At 46.2% G+C, this 17,689-nt stretch overlaps 1 pseudogene; it reads left to right on the forward strand.

Annotated features, from left to right (window-relative positions):
- Positions 1-8,142: 8,142 nt before the first annotated feature.
- On the forward strand, positions 8,143-10,835 carry LOC105856013 (heterogeneous nuclear ribonucleoprotein F-like; annotated as a pseudogene).
- The last annotated feature ends 6,854 nt before the right edge of the window (positions 10,836-17,689 follow it).

Genomic DNA, 17,689 nt, shown 5'->3' on the forward strand with positions numbered 1-17,689 from the left:
CCTGTGCAAAACTTCTACCATAAAAGCCACAAACAATTACTGAGAAACTAATGAGCACATATTAATAAATAAATGATTATCTTGAGTTGAGTAGAGACAACTTCTCTTACAGTTTTCTCCATTGTATGTGGAAGCTATACTGTCTCACCTTCCTTTTTAAAAACAGCTTTATTGAGACATATTTCACATACCATTCACCTTTTTAAAGTGTACAATTCAGTGGTTTTTAGTGTCTTCATAGACATGGGCAACCATCACCACAGTCAACTTTAGATCATCTTCATCATCTCATAAAGCACCCTATACCCTATCCATGTTGTAGCATGTGCGAGTACTTCGTTGCTTTTTGTGGCTGAATAGTATTCCAATGGTTTAGATAGGACATGTTTTGTTTGTCCATTTGCCAATTGATAGATTGTTGATTCCAGTTGATTCATCAGTTTGGGTTGTTACCACCTTTTAGCTACATGAATAATGCTGCTATGAATATTTGTGTACAAATTTTTGTGTGGACTTGTTTTCATTTCTCTTCAGTATATACCTAGGAGTGGAATTGCTGGATCATATGGTAACTCTGTGTTTAATCATTTGAGGAGCTGTCGGACTGTCTTCCACAGTGTCTACACTACATTCCCGCCAGCAGAGTATGAGAGTCCTGATTTCTCCACATCCTCCCCAATACTTATTACCTTCTTTTATTTTTTTTAAACAGGGTCTCACTCTGTCATCCAGGTTGGAGTGCAGTGACACAATCATAGCTCACTATAGCCTTGAACTCCTGGGCTCAAGGGATCCTCCTACCTCAGCTTACCTTGTAGCTAGGACTACAGGTATGCACCACCATGCCTGGCTAATTATTTTATTTTTGTAGAGATGGGGTCTTGCTATGTTGCCCAGGCTGGTCTCCAACTCCTAGCCTCAAGTGACTCTTCTGCCTTGGCCTCCCAAAGTGCTAGGATTACCGGCGAGAGCCACCACACATGGCTGTTTTCTGACTTTTTTATTCTAGCCATCCTAGTAGGTATTTGGTGGTATCTATTGCCAGTTTAAGTAGCCTTTCTCTGATGGCTAATGATGTTGAGCATCTTTTCATGTGTTTATTGGCCATTTGTGTAAGTTCCTTGGAGAAATGTCTATTTTAGCCTATTTTTAAAATTGGGGTGTCTTTTTATTATTGAGTTTTAAGAGTTCTTTATATATTCTGGATACAAGTCCCTAATCAGATTTGTGAATATCTTTTCCCATTTTGTGGGTTGCTTTTTCACTATTTTGATGATGCTCTTTGAAACACAAATTTTTATTTTGATGAAGTCCAATTTATTATTTTTTTTCTTTTATTGATTGTGCTTTTGTTGTCATATCTAATGTTAAATCCTTTGTCAAATCCAATGTCATGAAGATTGACCCCTGTGTTTACTTCTAGGAGTTTTATAGTTTAAGTCTTACATTTGGGTTTTTCACCCATAATTTCTGTATATGGCATGATGCAAGGGTCCAACTTTATTCTTTGCATGTGTAATATCATTGTTCCAACATCATTTGTTGAAGACTATTCTTTCCCCATGGGATGGTCTTGGCGTCTTTAACAAAATAATTTGATGAGAGGTGTACAGGTTTATTTCTGGACTCTCTTATCTATACCATTGATACATCTATCTTTGTGCCAGTACCATGCTATTACTGTTGAAATTAGAATGTGTGAGTCCTCTTATTTTGTTATTTTTCAGAATTGTTTTGATTATTCTGGATCCCATACAATTCCATATTAATTTAGAATCAGTTTATCAATTTCTCCAAAGTCTCAGTTAGGATTCTGATAAGGATTGTGCTGAAGGTATAGATCAGTTGGGGAAGTATTGCCATCTTAACAATATTAAGTTTTATGATTCATGAATATGGGATGATTTTCTAATATTTAGATCTTTAATTTCTTTCAATAATGTTTTGTAGGCTAGGCATAGTGGCTCATGCCTGTAATCCTAGCACTCTGGGAGGCCAAAGCGGGAGGATCTTTCGAGGTCAGGAGTTCGAAACCAGCCTGAGCAAGAGCGAGACCCCTCTATACTAAAAATAGAAAGAAATTAATTGGACAACTAAAAAAATATAGAAAAAATTATTTTTCTATATATGGTAGCACATGCCTGTCAGTCCCAGCTACCCAGGAGGCTGAGGCAGGAGGATCGCCTGAGCCCAGGAGTTTGAGGTTGCTGGGAGCTAGGCTGATGCCATGGCACTCTAGCCCGAGCAATAGAGTGAAACTCAAGTCTCAAAAAAAGAAAAAGTTTTGTAATTGTCAGAGTAATACTTTTGCACTTTTGTTAAATTTATTCTCCAATAATAGTTCATTCTTTTTGATGCTCATATTGTAAATGGAGTTGTTTTCTTTTCTTTCTTTTTTTTTGTTTTTTTTTGAGACAGTGTCTCACTCTGTTTCCTGGGCTAGAGTGCCCTGGCGTCAGCCTAGCTCACAGCAACCTCAAACTCCTGGGCTCAAGCGATCCTCCTGCCTCAGCCTCCTGAGTAGCTGGGACTACAAGGCATGTGCCACTGCGCCCGGATAATTTTTTTTTCTATTTTTAGTTGTTTGGCTAATTTCTTTCTATTTATAGTACAGACGGGGTCTCACTCTTGCTCAGGCTGAAGCACCTTAATCTTAAGACTTCCCATTTTCCAGAACTGTGAGAAATAAACTTCTATTTATAAATTATCCAGTCTGTGGTATTTTGTTATAGCAGCATAAATGGACAAAGACATCATCAAAGTCACCTAGTTTGCTGGCATGTAATCCTCACAGTATTCTTTTGTAAGCCTTTTTATTTCCATAAGACCAGTAGTAATGTACCCTCTTTAATTTCTGATTCCAGTAATTTGAGTCTTTGCTCTCTTTTTCTTTGTTAATCTTGCTATAGATTTGTAAATTTTGTTGATTTTTTTAAAGCTTTTGCTTTCATTGATTTTCTCTATTGTTTTTTATTAATTTCCGATCTCAGCTTTATGCTTTTCCTTCTTGTTGCTTCAGGTCTAGTTTGCCCTTTTTCCAGTGTCTTCAGGCAACAAGTTACTTTATTGAGTTGCGATCTTTCTTCTTTCTTAATATAAACATTTAGGCCGGGCGCGGTGGCTCACGCCTGTAATCCTAGCTCTCTGGGAGGCCGAGGCGGGCGGATTGCTCAAGGTCAGGAGTTCAAAACCAGCCTGAGCAAGAGCGAGACCCCGTCTCTACTATAAATAGAAAGAAACTAATTGGCCAACTAATATATATAGAAAAAATTAGCCGGGCATGGTGGCTCATGCCTGTAGTCCCAGCTACTTGGGAGGCTGAGGCAGAAGGATTGCTTGAGCCCAGGAGTTTGAGGTTGCTGTGAGCTAGGCTGACGCCACGGCACTCACTCTAGCCTGGGCAACAAAGCGAGACTCTGTCTCAAAAAAAAAAAAAAAAAAAAAAAAAAAAAACAAAACATTTAGAAGTTCTCGGATGCACAAGTTACTATTTTTCAATAACTTTGGAAATTTTCAGCTATTATCTCTTTGAATTTTTTTTTTTTTTTTTTGAGACAGAGTCGCACTCTGTTGCCCAGGCTAGAGTGAGTGCCATGGTGTCAGCCTAGCTCACAGCAACCTCAAACTCCTGGGCTCAAGTGATCCTGCTGCCTCAGCCTCCCGAGTAGGTGGGACTTACAGGCATGCACCACCGTGCCTGGCTAATTTTTTCTATATATTTTTAGTTGGCCAATTAATTTCTTTCTATTTTTGGTAGAGATGGGGTGTTGCTCTTGCTCAGGCTGGTTTTGAACTCCTGACCTTGTGCAATTCTCCCAGAATCTGGAGGCTTTGGCCTCCCAGAGTGCTAGGATTATAGGCATGAGCCACCATGTCTGGCCCTCTTTGAATATTTTTTCTGCTTCTTTTTCTGCTCTCCTGATAGTCCCATTACTGCTTGCCTAACTCTATCAATCTATCTTCACATTCACTTATTCTTTCTTCTGCCAGTTAATTCTTAAATTTCAGTTATTGTATTTTTCAAATGCTATAACTTTCATTTGGTTCTTTTAAAATAATTTCCCTCTTAGTATGCAGCCTTGTCATACTATTGTTTACCTCTTTTTTTTTTTTTTTTTGAGACAGAGTCTCGCTTTGTTTTCCAGGCTAGAGTGAGTGCCGTGGCGTCAGCCTAGCAACGTCACAGCAACGTCAGACTCCTGGGCTCAAGCAATCCTTCTGCCTCAGCCTCCCGAGTAGCTGGGACTACAGGCATGCGCCACCATGCCCGGCTAATTTTTTCTATATATATTAGTCGGCCAATTAATTTCTTTCTATTTATAGTAGAGATGGGGGTCTCACTCTTGCTCAGGCTGGTTTCGAACTCCTGACCTCAAGCAACCCACCCGCCTCGGCCTCCCAGAGAGCTAGGATTACAGGAGTGAGCCACCGTGCCAAGCCTGTTTACTTCTTTAATCATGGTTTCTTTTAGTTCTGTGAACATGTTTATAAGGCTATTTTAAAGTCTTTTTCTGATAAATCCAGCATGTGCTCTCTTTCACATGCAGTGTCCATTGCCTGTTTTTAACTTTTTCCCCACTGGCATATGGGTCACACTTTCCTCTTTCTTTGCATGCTTCATTCCTTTGTGTTGGAAACTCAACATTTTAGATAATATATTGTAGTTCTGGGTACTGTTTCCCTCTATACCACCCTCTCACTGGGTCATCTCCTTGTTTGCTTATTTGGATTATTTTAGTGACATTTCTCTATTTTTATTTTTCAGAATGAAAAATAAGCCCCTCCCCCAGTGTTCAGCCTGGGATGCTATTCCCCAGGGAGGTGCAGCTTTGGGCATGCCCATAGGCGCCCTGGGAAGACAGAGATTTGGGTAGAGCTCTCTTCCTCTTTGCCTGACCACATACATCTATCTGTTAAACCACTAATTGCCAAAAGATTGCTGTATTGTTTTCAACAATGCCCTGGGGCATAAATTGCTCAACAAACTAATCCAATCAAATCCTCCCCAAATTCTGACTCCTTTGAAGGAATAGTTTCTGGCGTCACTGTTTGATATTTGTTCTGACCCCAGGCTCCTCCCAGTTCCTTTATTCCCCACTTCTCCCTGCAAACTATCCACCTGCAGTTCAGTCTGTGACTCTTGCAGTTCTTGCGCACGCCATCCGGCTTGAGTCTCTCCATTCTCGGCATCAGGTGATGTTTTAAGTCCTTTGGGGAAAGGTTGGGAGCTGTTTTATGGCCTATTTACCCAGGCAAAATCTCTGGGCCAGGACTCAGAGCCGAGGGCGGGGACAACAGCAAGCCCTTCTCTGAGCAGCACCATGTTGGAGCGGAGGTCTCAGGTGGGAGCCGTAGCTTGCCTGTCCTGGCGTGGGGCCACTGCCTCATGGGCCAGGGCAAGTGGGAGCCCCACCTCTCCGCTGCAGTCTCCCAGGACATAGCCTCCGCACAGGTAGCTGGAGGAAGGATGAAAAGCGCTTATGTGGCACTCTCTCTGCCTGGGTGGTGGCAGGAGAGGGAGCTGTCAGCAGCCTGGAGTGGAGTCTCGCCTTGCTGAGCTGGGAGAGGGAGGAAGAGAAAAGTCTTGGTTCACATATTACAGACTCTTGCCTTCCTTACAAATGTTTGTATTGATAGATGTCCTTGAATTTTTTTCAGTTATTTTTCAGGCCATTCTCTGTTGCACATCCCCCACTCTTAATTTTATGCTTCCCTATCTGTGGGAGGAGGGGCAACACGGTCATCAGGCGACTTCCTACTGAAATGGGGGCCATGTTTTAGATGGAAGGTTTATGCTTATGTATGTCATTGCCAAACTCTGGCAGTATATTTACACAACAGTAGAAAAAAATCATAAGTAATAACGACAACAGTGAGGATTGGCAAGGCAAAATGGACTGTCGCCTTGTAGACAATGTCTGTTCCAGGGATGGGCAGGAAAGCTGGTGACCGGAGAGACCAGCTTCTGCAAATTCATAAATCGTATACAGATGACAAGTTCAGATCGACAGAGGAGGCGAAAGCCCTGGGGAAATCCTCACTGAGGAGTTGTCCCCCCATCCCATAGACAGAATAAATAATCAAAGAAAGGTTAGCAAAAAAAAAAAAAACCTAACATTTTCATTTTTCCCCTTCTCTAAACAGTTACTTTATTTTTATTTATTTTTATTTTTTTTGAGACAGAGTCTCGCTTTGTTGTCCAGGCTAGAGTGAGTGCCCTGGCGTCAGCCTACCTCACAGCAACCTCAAACTCCTGGACTTAAGCAATCCTGCTCCCTCAGCCTCCCGAGTAGCTGGGACTACAGGCATGCGCCACCACACCCGGCTAATTTTTTCTATATATATTAGTTGGCCAACTAATTCTCTTTTTATTTATAGTAGAGACGGGGTCTTGCTCTTGCTCAGGCTGGTTTCGAACTCCTGACCTTGAGCAATCTCCCACCTCGGCCTCTCAGAGTGCTAGGATTACAGGCGTGAGCCACTGTGCCTGGTCTAAACAGTTACTTTAGATTGCCTAAAGCAGGGGTCCTCAAACTTTTTAAACAGGGTGCCAGTTTAAAAAGTTTCACTGTCGGGCCGGGCGTGGTGGCTCACGCCTGTAATCCTAGCATTCTGGGAGGCCGAGGCGGGCGGATTGCGTGAGGTCAGGAGTTCAAAACCAGCCTGAGCAAGAGCAAGACCCCCATCTCTACTATAAATAGAAAGAAATTAATTGGCTAACTAATATATACAGAAAAAATTAGCCGGGCATGGTGGCGAATGCCTGTAGTCCCAGCTACTCAGGAGGCTGAGGCAGCAGGATTGCTTGAGCCCAGGAGTTTGAGGTTGCTGTGAGCTAGGCTGACGCCACGGCACTCACTCTAGCCTGGGCAACAAAGCGAGACTCTGTCTCAAAATAAATAAATAAATAAATAAAAAATAAAAAGTTTCACTGTCCCTCAGACAGTTGGAGGGCCGTTGGAGAGTGCGACCCACATTCCACACATGCGCACTGTGGGCCTGGGACCAGTGGGCTGCTAAGCAGGACAGGCAGCGCCGGCAAAAACACCCAGCAGGCCAGATAAATGTCCTCGGTGGGCTGTAGTTTGAGGACCCCTGGCCTAAAGGCTAGCCCCTCCACTGGGGGCTTGGTTCTCTTCGTCCATGGGACCCAAGTTTTCATTTCTGACCATTTCAATGAGGTGTGAGCTGTTAGAGGCACTTCATGGGTCTCTTCTGCTTCTTTGTTTCCAGCTGGGGTGGGGACCTGGAAGAGGCAGACTCACACATAGTGGTTACTCCCTGACCGCTCACTTGGCATATTGATTTACCCTGCTTTTTACTCATGGTTGTATTACCATACTTACCTCCGGGTGCTAAGAAGGGTCTCTCATAACTTATTTCTTAGGTGCTTAACTTAAGCCTGGTTCTGAGGGACATCCTTATTCAGAGGGGGACAAACAGCAATACCCTATTCTACTTTTCTGTATTGATTTTGGAATGTATGTAGTTTTTTTCCTAGATGTAGGACTTTGCTTACTTGCTGGGCTATCTCCGATTCAAAAGCGTGTCCATGGAGGAGGGAAGCCTATGAACACCTTGACAACCTGTGGGATCACTGAGTAGACCAGGTTCCCACTGAGGCTCCACTCAAGTTCATGGGTGACCACAGGACATTGTGCAGTAGATCCAGGTGCAGACCATACGAAACAACATCACCATGGAGAAGTCACCTTCTGAAATGTCCAGGTCTCCCTGGACTCCTGGGTCCTGTTGACAATGCGACTGTCTGAACCTGTCTCCGTTGGTTTCCAGGTCCCTTCCTTCGTGGCCTCAGATTTCTGCAGCTCAGCCACGCTGCTGTGGTGCTTGTTGCCATCCTTGCTGTGGGAGGGGGAGGTGCTGAGCTGTCTCCGCAGCTGCCTGTCCATGGCATCCGTCACCAGCATGCCATTCTCCACCTGCTTGGCCTCTTTCCCTGGACTGCTGATGTCTGTCATCCCGTCGTCCTCTGAAGCTTGTTCCCGCTCTGGTGCACATGCACAGGAACTCGGCAAATGCCTTGTCCCAGGCCAGCAGCTCCTGGTAGGAGCCCATCTTGGAGCTTCAGACACTCTCTCCATTCCCAGACTGAAAAGATATCTACTAATAACGAGTGTGTCAATCATCAGAAGGGTTAGGCCCGCTACATGTTGGGCTCCCTGTGCAGTGGGTTGCCTTTCTGTCCTTGGACCATCTTGAGCATATAAATAGTTTGTTTCACACAAGATTTTCCCAAATGAAGCCTCACCAAATCCGTTAAGGCAAGCATACGAACAGTGCCTTGTAAATGGGGATTTCCCAAATGAGGTTCTCTAAATCCATTAAGGCATCACACGTCTAATGTGTGTAGGTGCCTCAAATGAGGCCACACCAAAGCTTCAAGTAGGAGAACGAGGTCATGAGAATGCTGTGTCTCCTTAGCACTGCCATCCCAAATGGCAGAGTCCCAGTCTTTAGCTTTAAAGGCGGTCTAAATCTAGCTGGGGTATCAAGGCACAGAGAACAGATTGCCTCCAGTGGCTTTCAGAGAACAAATCGCCTCCTGTGGTCTTCTTAGTGGCTCTAACAGTGGCCTGTCTACTTTTTGCCATGTTGGCCACCTCCTTGGGCTCAGCCACAGCCTGTATCACAGCCATTATTTCAGTGGCATGCTTAATATTCTTATCTCCTGCTGTCAGGAGACTCCTTTTCTTTCAAATGGCACTGTGAGCAGGTACAATCATAAGAGCATATTTAGATGTTTACCTTTTTCATCTTGATAACTGCAACTCAGCTTCCTGGGCTGGAGTCCCAGGAGGCAGCGCCACTGCTATGATCACTGCATATCCAGTCCTTTGGTGTCCATAAAGCTGTTCCACCAGTGAGATACTCCCGACCCTGTTCTGGCAGCGGCTGATCTGACAGATCCATCCTGCTAGAATACAGTCTCCAGAACCTCAGACGTGCTGTAAAGGGAAAAGGGTGGCAGGATTGAGAATAGGCAGTCTTTGATAACAATCTATCAGGGGATGTTTAATTGTGTCAACCTTGGGTCTATAAAGGGCTTCCTGGTGGCCACCTTGCCTGGAGGAGTTTAAAGCACCCAGCCCCAGGGACTGCCGGCTGCTCTGCTGAGTGCACTGGTTCCAAAGCCACACTGCCAATATCGCTCTGTTTTTTTAGAACAATTTGTTAGCTACTGGAAGTGTCAATCACTGAAGGCTTCAGGGTTGTTCTTTAAGCCTCAAAGAAAGCTGTGCCCAAGCTTGTCTGACATCTTCCCTGCCAAGTGTCCATGATGCTAGGCCCCGGGAGGGAGGTGAAGGTTTTGTGGTCAAACTCCGTGGCCTGCCCGGGTCCTGCTCTATTGGGGACGTGCAGAACTTCCTCTCCGACCGCACGATTCGGGATGGGACCGCAGGCGTTCATCTGCGCTAGAGAGGGCAGGCAGAGTGGTGAGGCACTTACATCAGAAGAATGAACTTACATCAGAAGATGATGTAAAAATGGCCCTGAAAAAAGGGAAAGCATGGGACACAGGTACACGGAGGTGTTCAAGTCCCACAGAACTGGGATGGAGTGGGTGTTGAAGCCCAGCAGTCCGACAAGTGCCTACAGCGCCGCCGGTGGCTTCTTCCATCTTCTTCTTCTTCCGTTTGGAGCACAAAGGAGGAAATTGTCCAGTTCTTCTCAGGGTTGGAAATCGTGCCAAATGGGACGCATTGCCTGTGGACCCTGCGTGCAAGATTACAGGGAGAGCTTTTGTGCAGTCCGCCTCGCGGGAGCTAGCTGAGAGGCACAAGGAGAGGATGGGGCACAGGTACCGCGAAGTGTTGGAGAGCAGCAGGGAGGGTGTCAGGTCTTACTCAGACCCCCTCTGCAGTGCATCGGCGGCCCGGCTAGGAGACACTCCGGCATCGCGAAGCAAGCGGGCCTGGAGGGGACGCGCCCGGCGGCTGCAGTGCAGGCTGCGGCTCCGCCACCGGCCCGTCGGGGAGCGACCTCCGCTGCTGTCCCTCAGGCGCGTACGGCCACAGATACAGAGACAGCGAGCTCGCCGTGCACAGCCCCACCGGCACCGCGTCCACATGAGAGGGCTTCCTTACGAAGCAACCGAGGACGCCATTGACGACTTCTCTCCGCTCAGCCCCGAGAGCGTGCGCACTGAGACTGGCCCCGGTGGAAGCGCGACCAGCGAAGCAGACGCGGAGTTTGCCACTCGCGAAGAGGCTGTGGTGGCTGTGTCCACAGACAGGGCCCGCGTGCGGCACGGACCCGCAGAGCTCTTCCAGAACTCGGCCACGGGGCCCAGAGTGCGGCGCGGACCCGCAGAGCTCTTCCAGAACTCGGCCACGGGGCCCGCGTGCGGCACGGACCCGCAGAGCTCTTCCAGAACTCGGCCACACGGGCCGCGTGCGGCACGGACCCGCAGAGCTCTTCCAGAACTCGGCCACGGCCCGCGTGCGGCGCGGACCCGCAGAGCTCTTCCAGAACTCGGCCACACGGCCCGCGTGCGGCACGGACCCGCAGAGCTCTTCCAGAACTCGGCCACGGGGCCCGCGTGCGGCACGGACCCGCAGAGCTCTTCCAGAACTCGGCCACACGGGCCGCGTGCGGCACGGACCCGCAGAGCTCTTCCAGAACTCGGCCACGGCCCGCGTGCGGCGCGGACCCGCAGAGCTCTTCCAGAACTCGGCCACGGCCCGCGTGCGGCACGGACCCGCAGAGCTCTTCCAGAACTCGGCCACGGCCCGCGTGCGGCAGCAGCCCGGGGAGCGAGGCGCGCCGGCACTTCCCGGTCTCGGCGGCCCGAGCGGCAGGGGCGAGGCGGGTAGTGAGCGCTCTAGCAATGCTGACGTTTTCTCAGTCAAGTTTTCACGGGCAGCCAACAAGCAACGAAGGAAGAGCAGCTGTAACTCTAGAGGACGCTCTGGGACCCATTTTGCACCAAGAGTTTGTGAAATCTGGATTAAAAAGAATTGCCTGCTTCAGTGTTTTCTCATGTAGGCTTTTCTTCTAGCATGTGATACTGAGTAATCTAGAACTATTTTCAGCTCTTCCCCAAAGGTGCTAGCTCCCTGATTCAAAAAGAAATACTTCTCATGTTTGTTCATTCTAGTTTATATTTTCATTTAAAACCTTTTAGGTTAAGTTTAAGATTTTTAAGAGTTAGTTTTGAGAATTGAGACACAATACTAAGACTGTAGGAATCGGTAAAGGCCTTGACTTAAAACTTTCTTTGTACTGTGATTTCCTTTTGGGTGTATTTTGCTAAGTGAAACTTGTTAAACATTTTTTGTTGGCTACATTTTTTCTTAAAAGATTTTTTTTCACAATGACTGGCACAAGATTATTATTATTTTTTTTTCCAGGCAAAGTAGAAGCAATATATTTTGCAACAATTATTCCAATGAGTGACTTGTAAATTCTCTCCCATCCCACGTTAAACAGGTAAGTGAAGTAGCTTCCAAGTTGTAACTGTTACACGTGAGATTCAGATCTTCGACCCCACACTTGCATTCTACATAAGGTTACAGACACATACACCTCAAATCCAAAGTCTGCAGAAAGGTTTCATCCCAACCATGGGGAAAAGGCCTCACGTCACACGCAGGCTGCTGAAACCTGGTTCTGATTCAGCAAAAGGTAGCAATATGGGCTGTTGAATTCATTTTACACCTAATGTATTTTAGTGTGAATTTTAAAATTTTGTGCATCAAATCTATGATCTCCCTTATATTCTTACAATGAGGCTAAATAAAAGTTTAATTAAAATGTTAAAAAAAAAAGATCTATCAAGGAGGCCATCTTCTCACAATATTGTTTAGTGGCTTTGAGAAGTATGCCAAAGGCCTTGGGGTGCCTCTCAGACTTTATACTAAAACTCTAAGGCTCATTCCTCGTTTTTCTCTGTACAAGGGCTTTACCATCAAGTCCAGAGTCTGGGGATCTAGATACCATTTCTAGGAACCCCAGATAAGTTACTGTAAGTTGACAGATCTCTCTGATTGCAGGTTCCCAAATGCCCTGCTAACCTTTCATCAAACAGGGCAGGAGGGCCCTTTTAAAACTCCTAACACAGGCTGGGTGCGGTGGCTCACGCCTGTAATCCTAGCACTCTGGGAGGCCGAGGCGGGCGGATTGCTCGAGGTCAGGAGTTCGAAACCAGCCTGAGCAAGAGCACGACCCTGTCTCTCTTTTTTTTTTTTTTTTTTTAATCTTTTTTTTTTTTGAGACAGAGTCTCACTTTGTTGTCCAGGCTAGAGTGAGTGCCGTGGCGTCAGCCTAGCTCACAGCAACCTCAAACTCCTGGGCTCAAGCGATCCTCCTGCCTCAGCCTCCCGAGTAGCTGGGACTACAGGCATGCGCCACCATGCCCGGCTAATTTTTTATATATATATATCAGTTGGCCAATTAATTTCTTTCTATTTATAGTAGAGACGGGGTCTCGCTCTTGCTCAGGCTGGTTTTGAACTCCTGACCTTGAGCAATCCGCCCGCCTCGGCCTCCCAAGAGCTAGGATTACAGGCGTGAGCCACAGCGCCCGGCCTGTCTCTCTTATAAATAGAAAGAAATTAATTGGCCAACTAATATATATAGAAAAACTTAGCCGGGCATGGTGGCACATGCCTGTAGTCCCTGCGACTCGGGAGGCTGAGGCAGGAGGATTGCTTGAGCCCAAGAGTTTGAGGTTGCTGTGAGCTAGGCTGACGCCAGGGCACTTGCTCTAGCCTGGGCAACAAAGTGAAACTGTCTCAAAAAAAAAAAAAAAAAAAAAAAAAAAAAAACTCCTAACACAGTCTAACAGCACTGTAAAGCCACTCCAGTCCCAGCATTGCATCATTTAAATGTTACTGAATACCATTCAAGTTGTCAGCCTTGCTGTCTGGCCCCGCCCCTGTCACTCTCTACCTGGTGCCAGGGTCAGGGCTGCAGAAGGAGGAAGGAGCCCCCAGACTGCTTCTGTCCCTGTGGCTTAGTGCCAATCCAATCCCCACTGCCAATCTTTGCCCAGGGCTCCTGTGGGGATATTTGGAGGCAAGGGCTCCAGGCCTACCCTTCACCCTCTGAGTCCTGGACTTGGAAAACTTTTTCTCTCCTGGAGATTTCTTAATCTGGAGTCCTTTATAACTTTTGGGCAAGGTTCTTTCTAATGTCCTTTCTTTTTACGAAAAGCATACTAACTGTGCATAATTTGTCCCCTTCTGATTATGGAACGTTCCCTGGCCAAATTGAGTTTTCTGCCTAGAAGCTGACACCATTCCTAACCTGAGTTACAATTTAGTGGGCATGTGACTGAGGAGGACCTCTCCGACCCTCACAGCAGCGGCGGGCTCTCCACAGGCTGGAGCTCAGACTGTCCCTTCTCCTGTGTGACAATGGGCTGCGGCTCGCTCAAGATCACCCACCGGCTGCATTTACCACCCACACAGGCACAGAAAGCACTGGGATCCCTGAGCCCTCCTTCGTCATGTCGTCACAGACGGGCCGCACAGCGCTGGTGGCGGCATGTAAATAAGAAGTTTTCTTTCTGAGGTGCCCTGCTCCTGCTCCAGGCAAACACCAAAGGCAGACAGGAATTCTGCCCCGCACATACGGTTGCCAGCTTGTGCACCTGGCCAGGGGGAGGGCAGTCAGGCTGCGGGCATTTTCTCGTCGGCCCACTCCGTTCCCCTCCCTCCGTGTCAAGATGGCTGTGGTGGTGTTAGCTGCCCCAGGCCAGACCCCGCACTGGGCTGTTTCCCAACTGGCTACCAGCTTCTGGCAGGGGCAGATCAGAGCCTGTGGCACCTCCCCACAGATCGGCTAAGGGCACCCGGGCTGCTCCCCCGACACCTCCCAGGGAGTCGGTGCACCTCCCTGCCCTGTCGAGTGTGCACCTGGCAGTGGGGGCAACAGGCGCTGTCGCCCCCAGCCCCCTAGCCGCGTGGGGGCAGGCCATGCCCACCAGTTCTCCCTTCTGCTGGGGAGAGTCATCTCTTTAAACCATTAACTTTATCTCAGCCTTTAAGATCGCATTAGGTCATTAAATATGAAACATCCAATCTCGAATAATAACTTCAGTTACAAGACAGTACAATTTAAAGTTTCATTTAACGGCCACTTTTCCTCATGCTCTAGCGCATACATTGGATTATGTTAAAACCATTTTCCTTAGACATAGGTTCGCAGCTATAAGTTAACCATCCAGCCAAAATTTTTCCCAAGGGACTTTTAGACAGAACTTTCCTATGTTGCAATAAAACTTTACACAGACGGTACAGAGAATTCTCAACACAAAATGCCAGGCCTATCAAACAAATGGGAATCCAAAGAGGACAAACGCCACCACAAGTGGAAGGTTGAAAACCCCTCCCCAAATGGGTGGTCTAATACCCCCATTCCCTGGGAAACCTTCCCCTAGTGGTGGCCTAGCCTCCTTCATTCCCTGGGAACCACAAAAGAGCTCAATCCAAACCAGGTCCCCGGCCCCACTAAACCACTACATTTCTGCCCACAAATGCCACCTGTAAACCAACAGGGAGGTCTGAAACCGTCCCTGCCCACAAACCGGTGGAAACAGGGTCTCGGCATCCCAGGGGGCTTTACTTACAAATGGCCATGGCTGTCGTGAGCTTCCCAAATCTGTTTCCTACCCCTCAATTCAAGTGGTGGGGGAGGCTGCTTCTACTTTGGGAGGACAGAGATAAGAGTTCCCTCCAGCTAAAACACTCTCTGGCAGCTGCCGGGATCCTGTATTCTCTCACCCCAAAGAGAAGCTACTCCTCCCAGTGAAGACCCACGGCTTGGCCCAGGGCTGCTCCACTGTTCCAGGATGCCATTTCACCAGCCAGGGACACCAAATACGTTACCGAAAGCTTGGCACTTGTCCACGAGGCCAAATCAAAGAACAAGGACAAGTGGTTTGAGGGGAAGGAAAGAGAAGTTTTATTACTTTGCCAGAAAAGGAGGAAAAATGGTAGACTTTCTTGCTCAAAATCCAAATTTCCTTCACATAAGCAGAAATACAGAGCTTTTACATGGAGGGCCCCTCAGTTCTAGGCTATCGTGGTTAACTATTCTAATAGTCCCATCTCTGCCAAAGACAAAGTCCCATCGGGGCCCACCTTGGTGCCACCCAGGTGCCAGCCTGGGATATAGGAACAAAATATGTCTGCTCCTCCCAACCACTGTCCTGAGGCAGGGATGCAGGTTTCAGTTCTCAAAAGGAGTAGGGGAGGTTTCAAAGAGACAGAAAATATTTTTGCCAGTTTTTTTTTCCCAGACCATTCCCTGTTACATATTCCCCACTCTCAATTTTACGTGTCCATATCTATGGGCAGAGGGTGACTACTCTGTTACACTTAAGTGGCACTCTCTCTGCCTGGGTGGTGGCAGGAGAGGGAGCTGCCAGCAGCCTGGAGTGGAGTCTCACCTTGCTGAGCTGGGAGAGGGAGGAAGAGAAAAGTCTTGGTTCAAATATCACAGACTCTTGCCTTTCTTACAAATTTCTGTAGATGTCCTTGAATAGAAGTTTCTTCATTTACTGTTTGCACTTAGGGCCATTTCCAGAAGCTTTCTGTTTGGCCGGGTGCAGTGGCTCATGCCTGTAATCCTAGCACTCTGGAAGGTTGAGGCGAGTGGATCATTTGAGCTCAGGAGTTCAAAACCAGCCCGAGCAAGAGTGAGACCCCATTTCTACTAAAAATAGAAAGAAATTAATTGATCAACTAAAAATATATAGAAAAATTAGCCAGGCATGGTGGCGCAGGCCTGTAGTCCCAGCTACTCTGGAGGCTGAGGCAGAAGGATTGCTTGAGCCCATGAGTTTGAGGTTGCTGTTAGCTAGGCTGATGCCATGGCACTCTAGCCGGGGCAACAGAGTGAGACTCTTTCTCAAAAAGAAAAAAAAAAAAAAAGAAAACAGAAACGTTTGTTTCTTTCTTTTTTTTAAAGACAGAGTCTCGTTTTGTTGTCCAGGCTAGAAGTGAGTGCCGTGGCGTCAGCCTAGCTCACAGCAACCTCAAACTCCTGGGCTTAAGCAATCCTGCTGCCTCAGCCTCCCGAGTAGTTGGGACCACAGGCATGCGCCACCATGCCTGGCTAATTTTTTCTATATATATTAGTTGGCCAATTAATTTCTATTTATAGTAGAGACGGGGTCTCTACTTGCTCAGGCTGGTTTTGAACTCCTGACCTCAAGCAATTCGCCTGCCTTGGCCTCCCAGAGTGCTAGGATTACAGGCTTGAGCCACTGTGCCCGGCCAAGAAAAAAGAAAAGTTTCTGTTCATTTCCTTTGTCCATTTATTGATAGGGTTGTTTGGTTTTTTCTTGTTGATTTTTTTAAGTTCTAGATAGATTCTTTGTTACCAGCCCTGTATCGGATGTGTAGAGAGCAAATATTTTCTTTCATTCTGTAGGCTGTGTCTTTGATCTAATGATAGTTTCCTATGCCATGCAAAATCTTTTTAATTTGATATGATCCCATTTATTTATTTTTGTTGCTGCTGTGATTGTTTTGGGGGTCTTCTTCAAAAATTCTTTGCATAGGCCGATGTCTGAAAGGGTCTTCCCAACATCTTCTTCTAGAATTGTTAAGGTTTCATGCCTTAGGTTTAAGTCTGTTATCCATCTTGAATTGACTATTGTGAGGTGAGGGGTGGGGATCCAGTTTCAATCTTTTGCATGTAGCTATCCAGTTTTCCCAGCACCATTTATTGAAAAGAGATTCTTTTCCCCAGTGTATATTTTTGTCTGTTTTATACAAGATTAGATTACCATATGAGGATGGTTTCATCTCTGGATTCTCAGTCCTGTTCCAAAGGTCTGTGTCTCTGTTTTTGTGTCAGTAGCATGCTGTTTTAATTACTATAGCCTTGTAGTATAGCTTGGTAGACTGATACCTCCCAGTTTGTTCTTTTTACTTAAGATTGTTTTGGCTATATGAGGTCTTCTCTGGTTCCACACAAAGCATAGAATTATTTTTTTCTAGATCTGTAAAGAATGATGATGGTACTTTGATATGGATTGCATTAATTCTGTAGATCACTTTAGGTAGTATGGACATTTTAATGATATTGATTCTACCAATCCATGAGCAAGGTAGATTCTTCCATCTGTTTACATCTTCTACAGTTTCTTTTCTTAGTGTTTTGTAGTTCTCCCTGTATATGTCTCTTACATCTTTCATTAAACATATTCCTAGATATTTAATTTTCTTTGAGGCTATTGTAAAAGGTATTGTGTTTTTGATTTGAATTTCAGCTTGACTGTTATTGGCATATATGAATGCCTCTGATTTGTGTGTATTGATTTTGTATCCTGAGACTTTACTGAATTCATTTATCAATTCTAGCAGTCTCTTGGTTGAATCCGTGGGGTTTTCTAGATATAATATCATATCATCGGCAAAGAGTGAGAATTTGATCTCATCTGCCCCCATTTGGATGCCCTTAATTCCCCTCTCTTGTCTAATTGCTCTAGCAAGGACTTCCAGTTGAATAGCACTATGTTGAATAGAAGTGGAGATAGTGGGCATCCTTGTCTGGTTCTGGCTCTAAGTGGAAATGGTTTCAATTTTTTCCCCATTCAATATGATATTGGCTATGGGTTTATCATAAATGGACTTGATAATTTTAAGGTATGTTCCATCTGTGGCTATTTTGTTAAGAGTTTTTATCATAAAGGTGTGCTGGACTTTGTCAAATG

This window comes from Microcebus murinus, chromosome 16, assembly GCF_040939455.1.
Source record: "Microcebus murinus isolate Inina chromosome 16, M.murinus_Inina_mat1.0, whole genome shotgun sequence".
Lineage (NCBI taxonomy): Eukaryota > Metazoa > Chordata > Mammalia > Primates > Cheirogaleidae > Microcebus > Microcebus murinus.